Source organism: Triticum urartu, chromosome 4 (genome assembly GCF_003073215.2).
Source record: "Triticum urartu cultivar G1812 chromosome 4, Tu2.1, whole genome shotgun sequence".
NCBI classification, from domain to species: domain Eukaryota; kingdom Viridiplantae; phylum Streptophyta; class Magnoliopsida; order Poales; family Poaceae; genus Triticum; species Triticum urartu.
The window spans coordinates 297,433,357-297,442,669 of NC_053025.1; positions in this window are offsets into that span (position 1 = coordinate 297,433,357).

The following is a 9,313-nucleotide window of genomic DNA, read 5'->3' on the forward strand; positions in this document are numbered from 1 at the left end:
TCGTGTTGGTCTTTGTTCGTGGACTTGTTTCGTTCCTTGCTGTGTGTGAGACTTGTTAGCCTAGTTACCTTTCCATTCTTTGATCATTATCGTTATTATTGCACTCTAAGCATTATATTGTCAGAGTGGTGAGTCTATAAAATCTAAGGGGAGTCTAGTCTTGAAAGTGTGCCCATGCTTTCTAACAGCTAGTTCCTATTGGGGCACATATTCAGGGGGAGTTCCGTCTAGATTTCATTGACTTATCTCTTGCAAATCGTGTTGTTGTCATCATCCACCAAAAAGGGGGAGATTGAAAGGGCATTTCCCTACTTTATGTTTTGGAGGATGATGATAACCCTTTGTTGGTCTAATCGTGTGCTATACGTTTCAGGTTCTCGATGCTTAGGCTTACATCGGATTGCTATTGCCTCTCGTAGGAAAAGATCGAAGACGTGTCCTCTACGCTTTTATTTTCTTTGGTCGTAGGAAACCCGTACTATCAAGAGGAAATCCTCATTAGAAAGCACTGGGAGAATCTTTTCACGTACACGTTCATCACCCCTTCTTTGTCTTCCTCAGGTGTGTGTGTGAGAGAGAGTTTTTCCTTGTCTCTTCCCTATCCTTCCTGCTCACTGTTTCTGCCCAGCGGTTGTACCGCTCTCTGGAGCGGTTGTACCGCTGGGTCTTGTCGCTCACCAGCTTTGCTCGAGCGGTTGTACCGCTGCCTCCGGACGGTGGTACCGCCACCATGCTCTGCAAATGCTGGGGCGGTGGTTCTGTCCATGCACCGCTCGCGCTTTTGTTTTGATGTGGTTCTTGGGCGATAGTGGCCCGGTTGGTCCGGTCGTTCCACGATGACCGGTACCACCAGTGGTTCGAGCGGTTCTTCCGCTCAGAACTTAGCCGCCCAAGAGATCAAGGCCATGCGGTTGTTCTAGCCAGGCACCGCCCAAGTACCGGTCAAGCTTCTGTTTTGATGCGGTGGTTGTGCGGTGGACAGGCGGTTACTCCGGTTATTTTTCTTAGCCGGTACTACCGCCCGCTTGTCCGGTTGTACCACTTGGTAGGGTTCTGCAAATACACCATGAATCCCGGTTGTACCGGGACGAGGACCGGTTGTACCGCCGCAGTGCAAAAAATGCAGTAACGGTTGGAATCGAGGGTTACTATATAAGTGAGCTTCTCCCACCTACCACTCTCACCTTGGACCTCTCTCACTCCACCATTAGTGCACTTCAAGCTCTCTTGCCCGATCTCTCTCTCTAGCCACTCAAACTTGTTGATTTGCTAGGGATTGAAGGAGAAGATCTAGATCTACACTTCCACCAAAGGATATTTGCTTCCCCCATACTTTCTTGTGTGGATTTTGTTACTCTTGGGTGTTTGAGCACCCTAGACAATTGAGGTCACCTCGGAGCCATATTCCATTGTGGTGAAGCTTCATGGTTTTGTCGGGAGCCTCCAATTAAGTTGTGGAGAGAGCCCCAACCTTGTTTGTAAAGATTCGGTCGCCGCCTTCAAGGGCACTAATAGTGGAATCACGGCATCTCGCATTGTGTGAGGGCGTGAGGAGAATACGGTGGCCCTAGTGGCTTCTTGGGGAGCATTGTGCCTCCACACTGCTCCAATGGAGACGTACTTCCTCTCAAAGGGAAGGAACTTCGGCAACACATCCTCGTCTCCACCGTCTTCACTCTTGGTTATCTCGTGCCTTTACTTGTGCAAATTTATTTGTTTCATATCACTTGCTTGCTTGTGTTCCTATCCTTATTGCATCATATAGGTTGCTCACCTAGTTGCATATCTAGACAACCTACTTTGATGCAAAGTTTAAATTGTTAAAGAAAAACTTAAAATTGTTAGTTGCCTATTCACCCCCCCTCTCTAGTCAACCATATCGATCCTTTCATGGGTGGCTGCCACTATGAGTACGATCCCATAAAAATACGAGGCGGTGCAGGGAGAAGGTCGTGAAGGTAGCTTGGTAGAGTGTGATGATCAAGATAATTGCCATGGGATTAATCATGTTCGTAGTGAAGAGGTGAACAACGTTGCTAGGGACATGTTTATCCCGATGCAAAGCACATGCACATCTCTTAGTGCAATATATATCCCCTGAGGAGCAAGCTAAACTGAGCCAGCCCACTGTTGCTTGTGGTTTTTGAAATACTTTGTTTACTAATCGTTCAATTGTTTTTGGATCTGGGTTTGGTCGTTTTCCACGGGATTTGGTTTTCCATAATAGCATAGGCGTCAGGTTTTCTAAAAAAATCTTTGTTTTTTCCTTTTTCTTTGTCTTCTTCTTTCTTTTTTGTTGTTTTCCTTTTTGTTTCATATGTTTTTATTTTTCGATACATGTCAAAAAAATATCTAAACACACATTGAGCATTATGAAGTACATGTAAACATTTTTTGAATGCATGTCTGACTTTTTGATACATGTTGAATCTTTTAAAATAAAAACTATAAATATTTCTCAAATAATGTTGAACATTTTGAAATGAAGGATGAATAATTTTAAATACATCATTTAAAATGACTAAGCACTTTCTTTAAATTTCAGTGACAAATGTGAACATTTCTCTAATTTTCCTTTGTTAGAAAATAACAATAAAATGAGAAAATAAGAAAAGACCGGACAAAACCAAGTCATGTAAAACTGGTAGAAAACTGCTTGTAGAAACCAACTCGAAAAATCGCTCGAAATCCACAACTAGGCCAGCACAAGTTGTTGAGTATATATGTTATGTGCATATTGTGTATTGGCCTCGCCTTCTTTATATAGTTGAGGTCCGTGGCTCACTTTTGTATATCATATATACATGCCTATGCACGAAGAATAATATATGGTGCAATTCACATATTCTACATGGTATCAGTTTCCGGGTTCTAACCCTAGCCTTCCGCCGCCGCCGTGCGTCTCCTCCGCGCCGCCGCCGCCGTCATCACCCAGCCGTTGCCGCTCGCGCGCCTCCCGCGCCGGCCGCTGCTTCTTCCTTCTTCCGCCGCCGTCGCCGCTCGCGCGCCTCCCGCGCCGGCCGCTGCTCCTTCCTCTCCCTACGTGAGCAACTCCAGCCGCCAATCTATCATAGCGATCGGTACTAGTTCTACAACAGCAGCTCCTAGTACTACATCACTTGAAGGCATCTTCTCCAAATCAGATTTTTTTTGTCTTATGTTGCTACGTGCATATGAGGAAGCTAGCAGGCACTGGCGGAGCTTCCGCAAGGCCGAGTGGGCCATGGCCCGCCCATGACTAGAGCAAAAAAAAAGAGTTTATATGGCACTATACCCAGCCGGCCAGCCCACATCGATAGAGCTGGGCGCCTCGCAGCCTCACCGCGAGCCGGGACCTCCTATTTTGCGAGCAGCCGCTCGGTGGGCCGGCTCACGATCGCGCATGGCGCAACGCGCAAAAAGAATGCCAAAAAATACATCCCGAGTGAGATTCGATGTCGCGCCGTCGTTCTTCCACACGGAGAGGCTAACCACTAGACGAGTTAACTGCTTATGAATGGTTGCTGCGCGAAATGTTTAAAGAATATAAACATAGACGCGAAATTTCTTGCACATCACACTGTACCGTTTATATTTTCTAATTATTTTAAAACATGTTCACCTATTACAGAAAAAGTTCACGAGCATGCAAAAAAAATCACCAAATTAAAAAAGTTCATGTATTAAAAAAAAAGTTCACGAATTCAAAAGAAGTTCATCGATTGTGAAAAAACGTTCATTGGTTTGAAAAAAAAATTCATCAATTTTGAAAAGAAGTCCATCAAATTTGAAAAATGTTCATTGGTTTTGAAAAAAAAGTTCACCTTTCAGAAAGTACCCAAAACTGGATATTGTAGCGCATGTACTATCTCAAATGTTATGGCTTATTTTGGTCTGAGGAAGTATATACGTGAACAGAAGGTGTGGTGACTATATCTATTGAATTAGTAATACATGCTCTAGAATTTGGAAAATATTGTGCTCTCTGGCCCGCCCAACTTTTTTTTTAAGCTCCGCCACTGCTAGCAGGTGCTATTTCCTCTGTCTTGTCGTACTCTGTCGATCGCATCGCCTCGCTAGTCTGCTTGCTTCGCATCGCAGTTCGCTTCGCCTCGCCTCGCTAGCTGCACCGCATCGCATCGCCCTGCCTCGCTAGCCACCACGCGTGCCGAGCTGTTGTTGCCGCCGCACGATCCACCCGAGCCACGCGATGACATCAGCCTGCCCGTTTGTCGCCGCCTCTGTCGTCCCGTCACCAGCGCGGCCCTGTCGCCGTACGTGGTGGCCGCCACCTACGACGCATCCGTTCTCACGTACGGGATTCCTACGTGCGAGGTTCCTCCCGCATTCACGTCTGGGTCTTCGCCTGCGTATGGGGCTCCGTCCGCGTACGAGTCTTCCGGGTACTGGTGAGGATCCTTAGCGGGCCAGCACTCGCCCGCTGGGCAGCAGCCTGACGGCGCTCAGCAGGTTTTCCCGGCGGGCTATTCGGCCTACCCGGCACCGCAACTGTATGGAGAGTATTCACCGCCATAGCTGAGCGGCGGCTACGGCTTCCTCATGGCGTTTCCGTCCCCCTCGTCGGCCCTGTTGTCGGCGTCCTGGTACCCGATGCTCCTCACCGGGCTGCATGCCGCTCCTACGCCGAACAACTACATTGGAGGTGGTGATTGGTACATGAACACCGGTGCCACGGCTCACATGTTTGCTCATCCTGGTAACCTTGTCTCGTTCACTCCTGTCTCTACCGACCGTCGCATCGTTGTCGGCGACCGTTCCACACTTCCTATCACACATGTTGGGCACACTTCTTTTCCTTCTACTTCTACGCCTTTAGCTTTGTCTAACATACTTGTATCTCCTCATCTTATTAAGAATCTTATCTCCGTTCGTTGTTTTACTTGTGAAAATCATGTCACTGTTTAATTTGAAGAGTTTGGTTTTTGTGCTAAGGACGCTCGAAGCAGGATGGTACTTCACCAATGTGACAGCCCCGACGAGCTCTATCCGGTGCATTCGCCCTCATCCACCACCACCGCACCGGTCGCTCTCTCCGCTGGAGTTGATCTCTGACACGCTCGCTTGGGTCATCCCAACCCCGTCACACTTCGTCATATTCTTAGAAGTTTCAGTTTCAGTTGTTATAAGATTGAGGATCACACCTGTCATGCCTGTCGTGTTGGCAAACATGTTCGTCTCCCGTTCAATAACTCCACCACCATAGCTTCTTTTCCTTTTCAGTTGATTCATAGCGATGTGTGGACCTCTCCAATTCCTAGTAATTCGGACTATTTATATTATCTGATTATCCTTAATGATTATTCTTATTATGTGTAGACTTTTCCTTTACGCAGAAAGTCGGATGCACTCTCCACTTTGACGGCCTTTTACTCGTATGTCAGCATGCAGTTTGGGCGTTCCATCCTTACTCATCAGACTGACAATGGAAAAGAGTTCAACAACCTTACTTTCCGCACTTTTCAGTCGCACCACGGCATAGTTTTTCGTCTCATATGCCCGTATATTTCCTAGCAGAACGGTCAAGCCGAACGCGTCCTTCGCACTCTGAACGACTGCGTTCGCACGCTCCCGTTCCATGCTAATGTGCCGCCTCATTTCTGGCCGGAGCACTCGCCACTGCTTCTCTTCTCCTTAACCTCCGCCCTTGCCGCCCACGGTGGAACTATGCACCTCACCATCTTCTCTTCGGTACGTCCCCATCTTATGATGGCTTGCGCATTTTTGGTTGCCTTTGCTATCCTAGTACTGCCGACTCCGCTCCTCACGAACTCACACCTCGTTCTGTCGCTTGCATCTTCATCGGCTACCCCTCCAACTCTAAGGGATATCAACACTACGATCCCGTCTCCCACCGTGTGTTCACTTCCCGACACGTTTACTTTGATGAGCGTGTGTTTCCGTTTCACCAGGTACCCCCGGCTGTTCCTCCCGCCACCGGTGACGCGGACTCCTCGACGCCTCTCCCAGGGCGCTCGCGCGCCTCTCTTCGCCCGCCCTGGCTTTGAGGCGTGCCTCTCGCATGCGGCGCCTCCTACAGTCGCGGCGCTGGCGCCCCCGGCGCCTTCGACGTTGGCGCCCGCGGCCTCGGTGCCTGTGGCCCCCTTGGCGCCCCCGGTGCACGTGCCCCCCTCGGCGCCCCTGGCGCTCTCGGCACCCGCAGCGCCCCTGGCGCCCCCCCGGCGCCTGTGGCCGCTCCGGTCACCCACACCCGTACGGGCGTTTTTCGACCGAGCTCGCGCTATGCCTCGGCTGACTACGTCCATGCGGCGTCCACCTCTGAGCCGTCGACGTTGCCGTCCTCCGTTCGAGCCGCTCTTCGTGACCCGTTCTGGATGGCTGCGATGCAAGAGGAGTTTGACGCCCTGTTGTGCAACCGGACGTGGCAGCTTGTTCCCCGTCCCCGGCACGCCAACGTGATTACCGGGAAGTGGGTCTTTAAACACAAGCTCCGTCTGGATGGTACGCTTGATCGCTACAAAGCGCGTTGGGTCGTCCATGGCTTCCGACAGCGTGCTGGCATCGACTTCACTGACACCTTCGCTCCGATCGTCAAGCCCGGCACGATACGCACGGTTCTCCACCTTGCGGTCTCCTCTGCTTGGCCGATGCACCAGATGGACGTCTCCAACACCTTCCTCCATGGTCACCTCGAGGAGCAGGTCTTCTGCCAGCAGCCCACTAGGTTTGTTGACCCGGCACTTCCCGACCACGTGTGCCTGCTTTCGCGGTCCTTGTATGGACTCAAGCAGGCTCCGCGTGCTTGGTACCAGCGCATCACAGCGTTTCTCCACCAGCTTGGGTTCCGCTCTACCCGCTCGGACGCCTCGCTCTTCGTTTATCATCAGGGCTCTGACATGGCCTACTTGCTGCTCTATGTCAACGACATCATCCTGATGGCATGTACGGCTAGTCTCCTCAGTCAGCTCACGGCTCGTCTTCGCGCTGAGTTCGCCATCAAGGACTTGGATTCTTTGCACTACTTCCTTGGTGTCGAGGTGGTGCACCGTCCGGATGGCGTCTTCCTTCATCAACGGAAGTACGCTCACGAGCTCCTGGAGCGCGTCGGCATGCTTAACTGCAAGCCCGCTGAAAGATCATGGATGTCGCCTAGAGGGGGGGTGAATAGGCGTTTTAAAATAATTACGGTTTAGGCTTGAACAAATGCGGAATAAACCTAGCGGTTAATTTGCCAGCACAAAACCTAAAACAACTAGGCTCACCTATGTGCACCAACAACTTATGCTAAGAAAGATAAGCAACTATGTGATAGCAAGATATATGACAAGAAACAATATGGCTATCACAAAGTAAAGTGCATAAGTAAATGGCTTGGGTAAGAGATAACCGAGGCACGAGGAGACGGCGATGTATCCCGAAGTTCACACCCTTGCGGATGCTAATCTCCGTTTGGAGCGGTGCGGAGGCACAATGCTCCCCAAGAAGCCACTAGGGCCACCGTAATCTCCTCACGCTCTCGCACAATGCAAGATGCCATGATTCCACTAAGGGACCCTTGAGGGCGGTCACCGAACCCATACAAATAGCAACCCTTGGGGGCGGTCACCGAACCCGTACACTTTGGCAACCCTTGGGGGCGGTCACCGGTACCCGTCAAATTGCTCGGGGCGATCTCCACAACCTAATTGGAGACCCCGACTCTTGCCCGGAGCTTTGCACCATAATGATTGAGCTCCGAACACCAACAACCGTCTAGGGCGCCCAAGCACCCAAGAGAAACAAGCTCAAGGGTACCAAGAACCCAAGAGTAATAAGCTTCTCAACTTGTAGCTTCCACGTATCACGTGGAGAACTCAAACCGATGCACCAAATGCAATGGCAAGGGCACACGGAGTGCCCAAGTCCTTCTCTCTCAAATCCCACCGAAGCAACTAATGTTAGGGAGGAAAATGAGAGGAAGAACAAGAAAGAGAACACCAAGAACTCCAAGATCTAGATCCAAGGGGTTCCCCTCACATAGAGGAGAAAGTGATTGGTGGAAATGTGGATCTAGATCTCCTCTCTCTTTTTCCTCAAAAACTAGCAAGAATCCATGGAGGGATTGAGAGTTAGCAAGCTCGAAGAAGGTCAACAATGAGGGAAGAACACGAGCTCAAAAGATAAGGTTCATTGGGGAAGAAAACCCCCTTTTATAGGTGGGGAAAAATCCAACCGTTACCCACCAACCAGCCCGTGGCCAGCGGTACTACCGCGCCTGGCCAGCGGTACTACCGCAAGGCCGCGCGGTACTACTGCTTGCATCCAAGCGGTACTACCGCACGGCTGTGCGGTACTACCGTACCGACCCACGGTACTGCCGCAACCCCAGCACAGAACCGATAAACAGACGCACAGGAGCTGGGGGCGGAACTTCCGCACGCGCGGTACTACCGCGCCCCCCATGCGGTACTACCGCGAGGCAAAAGTCCCAGCCAGGGGAAAAAGGGAAACTTCCGTGCCTATTTCCGCAAAGAAACGGAAGTAGCAAAAACCCGACATAGTAGTACTGCCGAGGGGCGGTACTACTGCCTGGCCGCATAGCGCGGTACTACCGCACGGCGAAAGCGGTACTACCGCGGTAGGCGCGGATGTAAAAAATTACATCCGCTCCTACTAACGCAAAGGGGCGGCACTAGCCTGGTGGGCAGCGGTAGTGCGGCTCCAGGGGAGCGGTACTACCGTGCCACTGCACGGTACTACCGCTGATGCCTACGGTACTACCGCTTTCCTGGGAGCAGTACTACCGCAACCAACAACGGCAGCCACACAAGGGAGGCAAGAAAACGAAGGAAGCTCCAAGGAAGAAGGAGGGAAAAAGAAGGAGACGTGTACGTGATGAATCCACCCAAACCTTTCCAACGCGGACCCTGACAAAACCACACTCAAGAGAACAAGAACTGCCATAACTTCTGCATATGAACTCCGAATTGAGCAAACTCAAGCTTGTTGGAAACAAGACGACGAGTAGTATCAAAACAACAACTGGTTATAGTAAGAAGAGGCAGAGGAGGTATGCCAACAAATAGAGGAGTGAAACCTCCAACCGAGAAGAACCGGCAAAACCTCCAACAACGAAAACATCATAGAGTATGCAAGCGAACTCCGTTTTCGATGAAATCAAGCTTGTCATCAAGATGACCAAAAGCTCTAAGACTCTCAAAGAGAACCAAACAAGAACCAAGAAAGATGATGCAAGGATGCAATGGTTTGAGCTCTCAGCAAACGATACGATCAAGCTACTCATCGAGAGCCCCCCTTGATAGTACGACAATCGATTCTATAACCCAGTCTCCCAACTACCATCATGAGACCGGTA